Source organism: Caretta caretta, chromosome 3, assembly GCF_965140235.1.
Source record: "Caretta caretta isolate rCarCar2 chromosome 3, rCarCar1.hap1, whole genome shotgun sequence".
In the NCBI taxonomy this organism is placed as follows: Eukaryota; Metazoa; Chordata; order Testudines; family Cheloniidae; genus Caretta; species Caretta caretta.
The window spans coordinates 33698397-33710537 of NC_134208.1; positions in this window are offsets into that span (position 1 = coordinate 33698397).

The following is a 12141-nucleotide window of genomic DNA, read 5'->3' on the forward strand; positions in this document are numbered from 1 at the left end:
GAATACAAAGTGTACAGTGCTCACTTCATATTTATTTTTGATTACAAGTATTTGCACTGTAAAAATACAAAAGAAATAGTATTTTTCAATTCACCTAATACAAGTACTGTAGTGAAATCTCTTTATCATGAAAGTTGAGCTTACAAATGTAGAATTATGTTCAAAAAACCCTGCATTCAAAAATAAAACAATCTAAAATTTTAGAGCCTGCAAGTCCACTTAGTCCTACTTCTTGTTCAGCCAATCATTCAGACAAAGAAGTTTGTTTACATTTGCAGGAGATAATGCTGCCCACTTGTTTACATTACCTGAAAGTGAGAACAGGCATTCTCATGGCACTGTTATAGCTGTCGTCCCAAGATATTTACATGCCAAATGTGCTAAAGATTCATATGTCTCTTCATGCTTGAACCACCGTTCCAGGGGACATGCGTCCATGCTGATGACAGGTTCTGCTCGATAACAATCCAGAGCAGTGCGGACAGACGTATGTTAATTTTCATTATCTGAGTCAGATGCCACCAACAGAAGGTTGATTTTGTTTTTTGGTGGTTCAGGTTCTGTAGTTTCTGCATCGGAGTATTGCTCTTTTAAGACTTCTGAAAGTATGCTCCACACTCAGATTTTTGGAAGGCACTTCAGATTCTTAAACCTTGGATCGAGTGCTGTAGCTATCTTTAGAAATCTCACATTGGTACCTTTTTAGTGTTTTGTGACATCTGCAGTGAAAGTGTTCTTAAAATGAACAACATGTGCCGGGTCATCATCCGAGACTGCAATAACATGAAATATGTGGCAGAATGTGGGTAAAACAGAGCAGAGGGGACATACAATTCTCCCCCAAGGAGTTCAGTCACAAATTTAATTAAGGCATTAATTTTTTAATGCGCATCTTCAACATAGAAGCATGTCCTCTGGAATGGTGGCCGAAGCATGAGGGGCATACGAACATTTCGCATATTTGGTACGTAAATACTTTGCAATGCCAGCTACAAAAGTGCCATGCAAATGCCTGTTCTCGCTTTCTGATGACATTGTAAATAAGAAGAGGGCAGCATTATCTCCTGTACATGTAAACAAGCTTGTTTGTCTTAGCGATTGGCTGAACAAGAATTAGGACTGAGTGGACTTGTAGGCTTTGAAGTTTTACACTGTTTTGTTTTTGAGTGCACTCATGTAACAAAAAAAATGTACATTTGTAAGTTGCACTTTCATGACAAAGAGATTGTACTACAGCAGTTGTATGAGGTGAATTGAAAAATACTGTTTCTTTATCATTTTTACAGTACAAATATTTGTAATAAAAATAATGTACACTTTGATTTCAATTACAACACAAAATACAATATATATGAAAATGTAGAAAAAATGTCAAAATATTTAATACATTTCAATTGGTATTGTTTAACAGTTCGATTAAAACTGATTTTTTAAATCACAATGAATTGTTTTTAGTTAATTGCATGAGTTAACTGCAATCAATCAACAGCCCTACTATATATATATATCTATATATAATACTAACTAACTGGATGGATTCCTGGCATGCAAAGGGCAGCAATGGACCTGGAATTATAGCTCTTGCATTCATTAGTAATATACAGAGTCAGGGGCTTTATAAGCATTCCTGTGAAACTGTTTGCTCTTACTGGTAGGCACAGTTACTGCATGATTGGGACAGACAACTAAGGCCCATTATTATTACTAGTAGTAGTACAGTGTTAGTGCCTATAAGCCCAGTCTTGGACCGGAACCCCACTGTTCTAGGCATTGTACAAATGCAGAAGAACCAAAAGAAAGTCCCTGCCCCCAAATAATTCACAATCTAAGTATAAGAGAAGACTCAACAGATGGATACAGACAGAGGGAGCCCAAGGAGACAATACTGGTCTGCACGATGGGCAGCCTAGCCATAGGTCAGCAGCCTAGCCATTGTCATGTTTCTTGTAGACATCATGGTAAGAGACTTTTAAGGAGGGATCTGAAGTAAAATAATGTAGTAGCTGGATAATCTGTTCAATCTGGTTGAGAAATTTGGGCCAATATATCTGACTACATGACTCCTTCATGAAACACTTTTGAGTCAGTCATTGACCAAATGTGGAGGATTAAGAAAAAGCAGGGAGGTTAAATCCATTCCTCACAACTTTCCTCCAGGTTGGTGAGTAGCATCATCTTTGCCGAACCACTTAACGTAATAGCTGACAAAGTGTGTATGTGGCGGGGGGGGGGAGTTAAATCCTCCTCCTCCCGTGTGATTAGCATTTTCAAGTGGAGCTGAGTTAGTTGAAGCAGATGGTTTACCTTTTCTGGTAGTGCTTCTAGTTGGACAAATGAGACTTATATCATTTCTACATCTTACTCTCTCTTGCAGTGCTTACGAAGTCGTTCCAAATTTTATGCACTGTGTTTTGACTTATTTAATGCAGACGTACTTTTCCAGCAGTAAACATGATTACCCAAATACTTTAACTAGAGCACTTCTGCTTTTCTCTCTGGTATAATTAGTCACTCTGCACTCACATTGTATTTAGGGGGAAAAAACACACATGGCACATCTTGCAAATGTGCCTATATTCCCATACAGCTGCCGTCTTCATTTTATTCTTTTCAACTGCTTATAGTACTAAATCGCTGCAGCTGGGCAGCAAAATGAGCAAAGTTGCTACGGCACCTCGCTTTCCTTTCCTTTGCAAAATCCACCCATCCAGGTATTGAGGGACAGCCCCTGATTAGCAATAGCTTAACATGGGGCTAAGTTTTCTTGGATTCGAGCATTGAATTACTTGGCAGGATATCTATTAGGTTTGAATTTCAAAGCCAAAAGAGTGATCTGAGATCGCATACTGGCAGTTCCGCAGTGGTAATTTCCATGTTAAAAGAATACTTATCACCAGCACCACAGCGAAAGAGGCAGCTTTACACAGAAAGGGCCTCTTCTGAAATTAATTTGGTGTTTGGTTTATTAAGGAGCAGTTTCCAAACGCGTTTTTTCTCCCCTGTAAAGAGGACTCTCTTCTAATTTTCCTCAGATTTTTTTGTTGATGTCCAAAGACAAGCAGTTAAACGTACACAAAATTCTACTGAGAGGCATTTCATTATGCAGCACCACCACACCTTCTGTCCCTGCCCATTAAAAAAGAGTAGGCAGAAATGATCTAGGTCAAGGAGTTCATCTTGATCTGTTTAGATTCACTGAATTCAGTGGAAGTGTTGCCTGTGAGAGGATGGCAGAATTGGACTCTTTGGTTTCAAGGAGTGGCTCATATTCTGGTGTAATTTAGGGGTATGAATAAAGGATGCATACTTTTAAGTTACCATTTTCACAAAGTAGGCATTTACGAATGAAAATAAAAAATTACATTGCAAGATCAGCCTGAATAATATTGCCTTGTGGATAGACCACTGCACCAACAGTCAGAATCCCTGGGTTCTTATTCCTGCCTCCTGCTGTGGTACCTCAGACAAGTCACTTCCCCTCTCGCCCTTCATGTGTCTTGTCTGTTTAGAGTGTAACCTCTTCAGGGCAAGGACTATCTCTAGCACAGTGCAATCCCAATCTCAGGGCCCTGCTATAATATAAACAAAAGCTTTTATAAATCAGCCTCCATGTTGACATGAGAAAACAAAGGTCATGTTCTGCTTCTTTTCATTGTTGCAAATCACTCTTTGCTCTGGACAAAGGGGCATGAAACCTTCATGAAGTTCCTTTCATGGAGCTTCTCACAGATTGTGTTCCTTTCTCCCTTCTCAATGGAACAATATCAGCAGCCCCTCACAGAATGGCGGCATCATAATGTCACAGTTAAATGAAAACCTTATGAGAAAGATGGAAGCTACTCCAGAATTGACTCCAAAATCATTTCACTTCTGCTGACAACACCATGGACTTCCAATGATCACACAGACTCTACAAATGTTAATAAATTAGGCCTCCTAGTAACAGATAAGCCACATTGGGAGACCCAGAAAATGGAGTATCTTCTCCCCTAAGGTAATGTTGAGGGAGGTGATTCTGTGCAAAAGGAACAGGATAGAAGAAAGAGCAACAATGGGAATAGGGTTAGGGAATGAGGAGGGTGAGGAAGAAGAAATGAGATCTGAATGTAGGCAATAGTAGAATTCAGGACACTGAAGGTGTGAACTGGTTTGGTTTCCAGCTATGAGTTTGTCAGTTCTTAGCTAATACTATGGCCTTGGCACTTGGTTTACCAGAGTCACTTGTAATGTCTATATTCCATGCTACAAAATGAAATATGTTTGTTTTATAATTCTAGAAATGCCTGCTCTGAACTTGTGAACTCAGATGGGAAGAGTGTCTCCCCACTCCGATCCCGGAGGATAATCAAAAATTAAGTGTGCCATGGTAGGACAAGAGCTTTGTTCATTGCCCCATCCACCCATGGAGAAGTATGTGCAGAAGTCCTCGTCCCATCGGTTTCAATGCTGAAAGAAGGACATAAAAATAGCTAACATGAAGACTTTTCATCTCTATGCTCTTTAGACTCTCACAAGGGCTGGAGATAAGAAACAAAAAGCAGAGATCCCCAGGGTCGACCTGGGATAAGCCCTAAAAAAACATTTTGAATCACAGACTGCAACTCATTTGTGCATATATGCTTGCTTGCTTTAACTTCTACATAACTCTTAGTATTTTTTCCTAGTTAATAAATCTTTAGTTTATTACAGAATTGGTTACAAACATTGTCATTGGTGTGAGATCTAAGGTACAAAGTGATCTGGGGTAAGTGACTAGTCTCTTGGGGCCAGGAGCAACCTGAAAAACCACAAACATTTTGTGATTTTTTTTTTTTTAATATGAGTGACCATTGTCACTAAGTCCAGCTTGCCTGGGTGGCAAGATAGACTGGAGAGCCCAAGGGGACTCCATGGTAAGACTGTTAGAATGATCTAGGCATTCACATTTGTTACTGGATTGGTAAAACACTGTTGTAAAACACACCACCAGTTTGGGGTGTCTGCTCTGCTTTTGTCAGTCTGCCCTGAAGTTGACACTCTTGCACTTGAGCTACTCTAGGCACCATGTCCAAAGGCCAGGATAAGATATTTAAACATGGGGCGGCAGGCAAGGAAAAGCCAATGGGAGAGATAAGCAAGCCCCATGGACCTCGAGGAGGATCCCTGTGCTGCTTGAATTTGGAGAAGGTGTCTGCAAGTTCGTCAACCATTCTTGTATTTTAAACCAATTAATTATTTTACAAAGGTGACATCTTTTTTAAACATAGGGATATTCGGTACCTAAAGAGAATCCTGCAGCACATAGTGTAAATGAACTTAATTTTAAAATTAGTATTATTTAGAAGAGCACCCAGAAGGTAGGCTGGGTAACATAATGTGTCGTGTCTTTGTTTTGTTTTTTTCATTTTTTTCCTACAGTCTCTCTGTATTTATGTTTTTCTTCTGCTCCATTTTCTCCCTCTTTTTTCCTTTAGATTCTTCCCCTAATCTGTTCTCTTTTCACAGTTTCCCTAAACAGAACACAAACCAAGCAAACATTAAGTTTGAACTTTCAATCCCACCATGGTAGAGTGATTTCAAAATGAGGCTGTCTGTCGCTGCATGTAAACAAGTTGAATAATTTCATTATTTTCAGGCTTTGCCCGTACAGCAGAATAATTCACACTACTTCAGGGAAGTGACACCTGCTAATTAACCACAAGCAGAAGAATTGCTTTATCAGCCATTGTAAGTCATTTTTCTCCTCCATTTTTTAAAAATACATTTACTCTTGTATCAAGATGTTTCCATGAATCATCCTGTTGAGAAAATTATCACTTTTATGTTTCATGGAGTTTAATGCTAGAAGGGATTATTAGTTCATATAATCTGTCCTCATGTAGCCCATTACATTTCACCCCGATACTCCTGTAGGCTACAGGCTTTAGTTAGACTAAAGCCCTTCAGTCATCAGGAGACTAAACTGTGTGCTACATGCACAGAAAAGGAGAGATGATGGTGCCACTAATGCCTGAGACCCCTACAATTGATTAGGTGAGATGCCCAGATAATCCCATCAGATTAACCACACCCTATGCTGCAGAGGAAGGTAAAAAACCTTCAAGGTCCCTGCCAATCTGAACTGGAGGAAAATTCCTCACCCACCTCAATTAGTCGATCAGTACAATCCTGAGCATGTGAGCAAGACACACCAGCCAGGCATCTAGAAAGAAGATTCTCTGTACCTCCTCAGATCAGTGGTCCACCCTATCAGCATCTCCAGCTCTGGCCAATCTCTGATACTTCAGAGGAAGGTGGAAAAAATAAAAAAAATTACATCTCGCTAATTGTGTAGCAAGGGAAAACATTCCTTCCTGACCCCAGCAGGCAACTGGCTGAAGCCCTGAAGCATGAGATTTGATTATAATCATTGTCTTAATGCAGAGCTTTAAGTGCTGTGAGCATGTTGCAGGCAATTCGGGCATTCCTGTTCTCTCCAGGACCCATGAAGTAAGGGGATGAACCTAGGAATTCATAGATCCATAAATTCCAAGGTCAGAAGGGACCAACACGACCACCACCCCCTACACACACACACACTGGCAGTAGCATTTCTCCCAAAAACATTATTAAAGCATATCTTTTAGAAAAGTATTTAAGTTCATTTTAAATATTCCAAGATGGTGAGTCCACCACCTCCCCTGGTAAACTGTTCTGTTTAATTACCTTCATAGCAAGGATATTGCTTCTTGAATTTGTCTGACTTCAACTTTCAGCCATTCAGTCTTGGTATGGCTCTGTCAGCAAGAGTGAAAATCCCCAACTATCAGATATCTTTTCCATGTGTAAGTACTAGACATAGTGATCAAGTAACCTTGCAACCTTCTCTTTGATATGCTGAGTAAGTTGAGCTCCTTAAGCCTCATTATAAGGCTTCAGAGGAGTAGCCGTGTTAGTCTGTATCAGCAAAAACAACAAGGAGTCCTTGTGGCACCTTAGAAACTAACAAATTTATTTGGGCATAAGCTTTTGTGGGCTATAACCCACTTCATCAGATGCATGGAATGAAAAATACAGTAGGCTGGTATAAATGTACAGCAAGTGAAAAGATGGGAGTTGCCTTACCGTGTGTGTGTATGGGGCGGGGGGGAGGATCAGTGCAAACGAGGCCAATTCAATCAGGGTGAATGTGGCCCATTCCCAATAGTTGACAAGAATGTCTCTAAGGTGCCACAAGGACCCTTCTGTGCCACACCACTGCACTGAGAGTTCATATTTAAGTGATCTACAATGACCCCCTAAACCCTTCTCTGAATCACTGCTTTCCAGGACAGTCTCCCATCTTATTGGTATAACCTGTGTTCTTGGTTTGCAGACGTATTACCTTGTATTTGACTATATTAAAATACATTTTCTTGGATTATGATCGTTTAATCAGACCATTCAGAACATGTTAACAGAAATATGTCCTCCTCATTGTTTACTATCCTACCAACCTTTGTCATCTGCAAACTTTACCAGCAAAGGTTTTATATCCTCATTTAGATCATTGATTAACAATATTGAATAACATTGACCTAAGAACAGATCTCTAGGAGACCTTGCTAGAAAAAGCTCTGCTTACTGGTAGCTCCCCTTTAACACCAAGATTTTGAGATCTCACCAATATTTTGAGACCTGAGCCTGTTTTTAACCCATCTAATGTTTGGGTTATTCATTCCATATTATTGTAAATTTTTTTAATCACAATGTGATGTGATCTTTAGTCAAATGTCCTGGAGAAATCCAAGTATATCATATCAACACACTTGTCTATCAACCAGACCTGTAATAGTATCCAAAAAAGACAGCTGGTTTGCCTGAGGCCTACCTGCCTGTACAGGTCAGGAATGGGATATAAAGAGCCTACAGACGGCAACTGAGATCAGAACCCCAACCCAGTCAGCCTCAACTCAGTCCCCGGAAAAATCATGGAGCAGGTCCTCAAAGAATCAATCCTGAAGCACTTACATGAGAGGAAAGTGATCAGGAACAGTCAGCATGGATTCACCAAGGGAAGGTCATGCCTGACTAATCTAATTGCCTTCTATGATGAGATTACTGGTTCTGTGGATGAAGGGAAAGCAGTGGATGTATTGTTTCTTGACTTTAGCAAAGCTTTATACACTGTCTCCCACAGTATTCTTGTCAGCAAGTTAAAGAAGTATGGGCTGGATGAATGCACTATAAGGTGGGTAGAAAGTTGGCTAGATTGTCGGGCTCAACGGGTAGTGATCAATGGCTCCATGTCTAGTTGGCAGCCGGTGTCAAGTGGAGTGCCCCAGGGATCGGTCCTGGGGCCGGTTTTGTTCAATATCTTCATAAATGATCTGGAGGATGGTGTGGTTTGCACTCTCAGCAAATTTGCAGATGATACTAAACTGGGAGGAGTGGTAGATATGCTGGAGGGCAGGGATAGGATACAGAGGGACCTAGACAAATTGGAGGATTGGGCCAAAAGAAATCTGATGAGGTTCAATAAGGATAAGTGCAGGGTCCTGAACTTAGGACGGAAGAACCCAATGCACAGCTACAGACTAGGGACCGAATGGCTAGGCAGCAGTTCTGCGGAAAAGGACCTAGGGGTGACATCGGACGAGAAGCTGGATATGAGTCAGCAGTGTGCCCTTGTTGCCAAGAAGGCCAATGGCATTTTGGGATGTATAAATAGGGGCATAGCGAGCAGATCGAGGGACGAGATCGTCCCCCTCTATTCGACATTGGTGAGGCCTCATCTGGAGTACTGTGTCCAGTTTTGGGCCCCACACTACAAGAAGGATGTGGATAAATTGGAGAGAGTCCAGCGAAGGGCAACAAAAATGATTAGGGGTCTGGAATACATGACTTCTGAGGAGAGGCTGAGGGAACTGGGATTGTTTAGTCTGCAGAAGAGAAGAATGAGGGGGGATTTGATAGCTGCTTTCAACTACCTGAGAGGTGGTTCCAGAGAGGATGGTTCTAGACTATTCTCAGTGGTAGAAGAGGACAGGACAAGGAGTAATGGTCTCAAGTTGCAGTGGGGGAGGTTTAGGTTGGATATTAGGAAAAAATTTTTCACTAGGAGGGTGGTGAAACAGTGGAATGCGTTACCTAGAGAGGTGGTAGAATCTCCTTCCTTAGAAGTTTTTAAGGTCAGGCTTGACAAAGCCCTGGCTGGGATGATTTAATTGGGGATTTGTCCTGCTTTGAGCAGGGGGTTGGACTAGATGACCTCCTGAGGTCCCTTCCAACCCTGATATTCTGTGATTCTATGATTCTGTGCTAGGTGCTTCACAGATGTACAAACTCTTCCCCAAAGGGCTTACATTCTAGATATACTTAAAACAGACAAAGAGTGGGAGAAAGAATATGTTATCCACATTCTACAGATGAGGAACTGAGGGAAAGAGACGGTACAGTTCTTGCCCGAGGTTACACAGGATGTCTGTGGCACAGCTAGGAATTGAACCCAGATCTCCCAAGTCCTACTCCAGTACACAAAGTACAAAACTTTCTCACCTTGTGGTCCTCTGAAAAATTTTGGCAGTGTGTCAAAATCACTAGACATTCCAAAGATGCTGTCCTACTCTGCCTCTAAAGCAACAGCAGCTGCCATTGTCACTGTACAGAGGGTGATGGGGAGAGAGAGCCAGGCTTCCGTACTCCTCACACCTGAACCCGCCTGGCATATGGTTCCAGCATCCCTTGCCATCCTTGAGGCACTGCACAAGCAGGAGCTCCACCAAATTGGTGTGTATGTGTGCGTGTTTGGGGGGAATGCAGGAGAAAGTCAAGCTGAATGCCACCTGTAAATCCTTCTGGGCCCAGCACATGGTCCATGTCACCACTGTTCCCTCTAAGCTGTGCACATGTGCACACGCACACAGATCCTAAACCCCGCATGCACAAAAATTTGCACAGAAGCACAACAATTTGCACAGAAGACATTTTTTGTGCACACGGCCTGTCAAAAATTAGAGGGAACATTGCTGGGGGGACCAGATGGGGCAAGGGTCCTCATCTCCCATTGTGCAGGGGAGGAAAGGATGGGTCAGGCTCACCCTCCCCTGACTACCATCTGTACTTGGCACATGGTGTATGGGAACATGTAATTATAATGTTAACAATACAGATTATAGGGGAAGCTTGGACTGAAGACTCAGGGTTCAGTTGTACAAAATAGAATTGCTTTCCACCTTTGCCCTTGAAAGCTTCCAAGGAAACTGTATACAAAAACTCTTAAAAGTTTATTTAGATTGAAAAGAGAGACAAGGTGGGTGACATCATGTGTTTTACCTCTGGACTATCTCTGTTGGTGAGAGAGACAAGCTTTCCAGCCACACAGAGCTCTTCCTCAGGTCTGGGAAAGGTACTCAGGGTCATAGCTAACTGCAGGTGGAACAGATTGTTAAGCATAAGTAGTGAGCATAGTCTAAGGGCCCATTCAAGGTAGAGTGGCCCGTTAACACCTCTGCGGTCATAGGACAAAAATAGGGGGTTAGTGGGTTTCAGATTGTTGCAATAAGCCATAAATTCAGTGTCTGTTCTGTCCATGATTTTTGGGGTCTAGTAGAGTTATGAATTTAAACTCCCATCTCATCTTTTAAAAGTGTTGTGCAGGTTTTCTTTGAGGATGAGGACTGATAAGTCACATATAGAATCATCTCTTTGTGAAAAGTGTTCACCCCCAGGTGATGTGGTGTTTTTGTCTTTTATCATTTTCCTGTATGAGTTCATTCAAGAGCATAGTGATTGTGTGGTTTCACCCACGTGGTTGTTATTGGGGTATTTAGTGCAGTGGATGTGGTACACCAAGTGTTGTGATAGGCATGTGCAAGACCTATGGATCTTGAAAGATGTGTTGTGGGGAATATTGATCACAGTAGCAGTGGAGATATAGATTTTGCATCTGTTGTTCTGGCAGGGTCTAGACTTGCTTTGAGTTGGTGTGTCCTGGTCTGTGGGGAGCTTGCTTCTGATGGTAAGCTTGGAGAGGTTGTGGGGTTGTTTGAAGGCCAGAAGTCGGGGTTCAGGAAAGATTTCTTTCAGGACGGGGTTCCCACTAAGTATGGTTTACAGTTGTTTGATGACTAAGACCCCGCTTAACTTGCGATATTGCAGATTCTGCAATATTAGGCTTCCACTGGAATTTTGACAATGGGTGCCCTGCCATGTGCAGGGCTGACAGTGGGAGTCCTGGCTGCCCCAGGGCTGAGTGCAGGAGCCCCCGCACTGAGCCCTGGGCTCCTGACAGTGGAAAAATGTGGAAAAGTAATAATGGATCTTATTTCTGCAAATAACAAGGTCCATTATTACTTTTCTGCAATTTCCCATGGCTTGTCCGTAACTCAGCTGCAATTTTTGGACAATCATCCCGTGGTGCAAGTAGGGCCTTATTGATGATACCCCATATGGGTTCCAGTGTGGGTTGGTGTACAGCTGCAGAGGTGTTAACGGCCCACTCTACCTTAAATGGACCCTAAAATAATGTGATAACTACTTATGTTAAACAATCTGTTCCACCTTGCATTTAGCTGTGAGGCTCAACTACCTTTCCCAGACCTGAAGAAGAGCGCTGTGTGGCTCAAAAGCTTGTCTCTCACCAACAGAAGTTGGTCCAACAAAAGATATTACGTCATCCAAGTTGTCTCTCTAATTTCCTGGGACCGACATGGTTGCAACTACATTTTAGGTTGAAAAGTCCAGCACTGAAAAGTTTGTAAATAACCAGTTGCCTGTGCACCCTTAATTAGACTTCATTGTGTGTATACCATCTTTAATTTCATAATCTCAGACTATTTTTTCAACAGGTCCCTTGCCTTATTCAATGTACAGGATGCATGCACAAAAGGACAGAATAGAGGTTGCACGGACAACAATAGATTTGGTATTTCCTAACTTTCAGGTGCTTGATTTTGCAATTTAAGTAAGTTCTTTGAGCATCATTTTTAGTGTTTCAGAGTAACAGCCGTGTTAGTCTGTATTTGCAAAAAGAAAAGGAGTACTTCTGGCACCTTAGAGACTAACCAATTTATTTGAGCATGAGCTTTCATGAGCTACAGCTACATCCGATGAAGTGAGCTGTAGCTCATGAAAGCTTATGCTCAGATAAATTGGTTAGTCTCTAAGGTGCCACAAGTACTCCTTTTCATTTTTAGTGTGTGA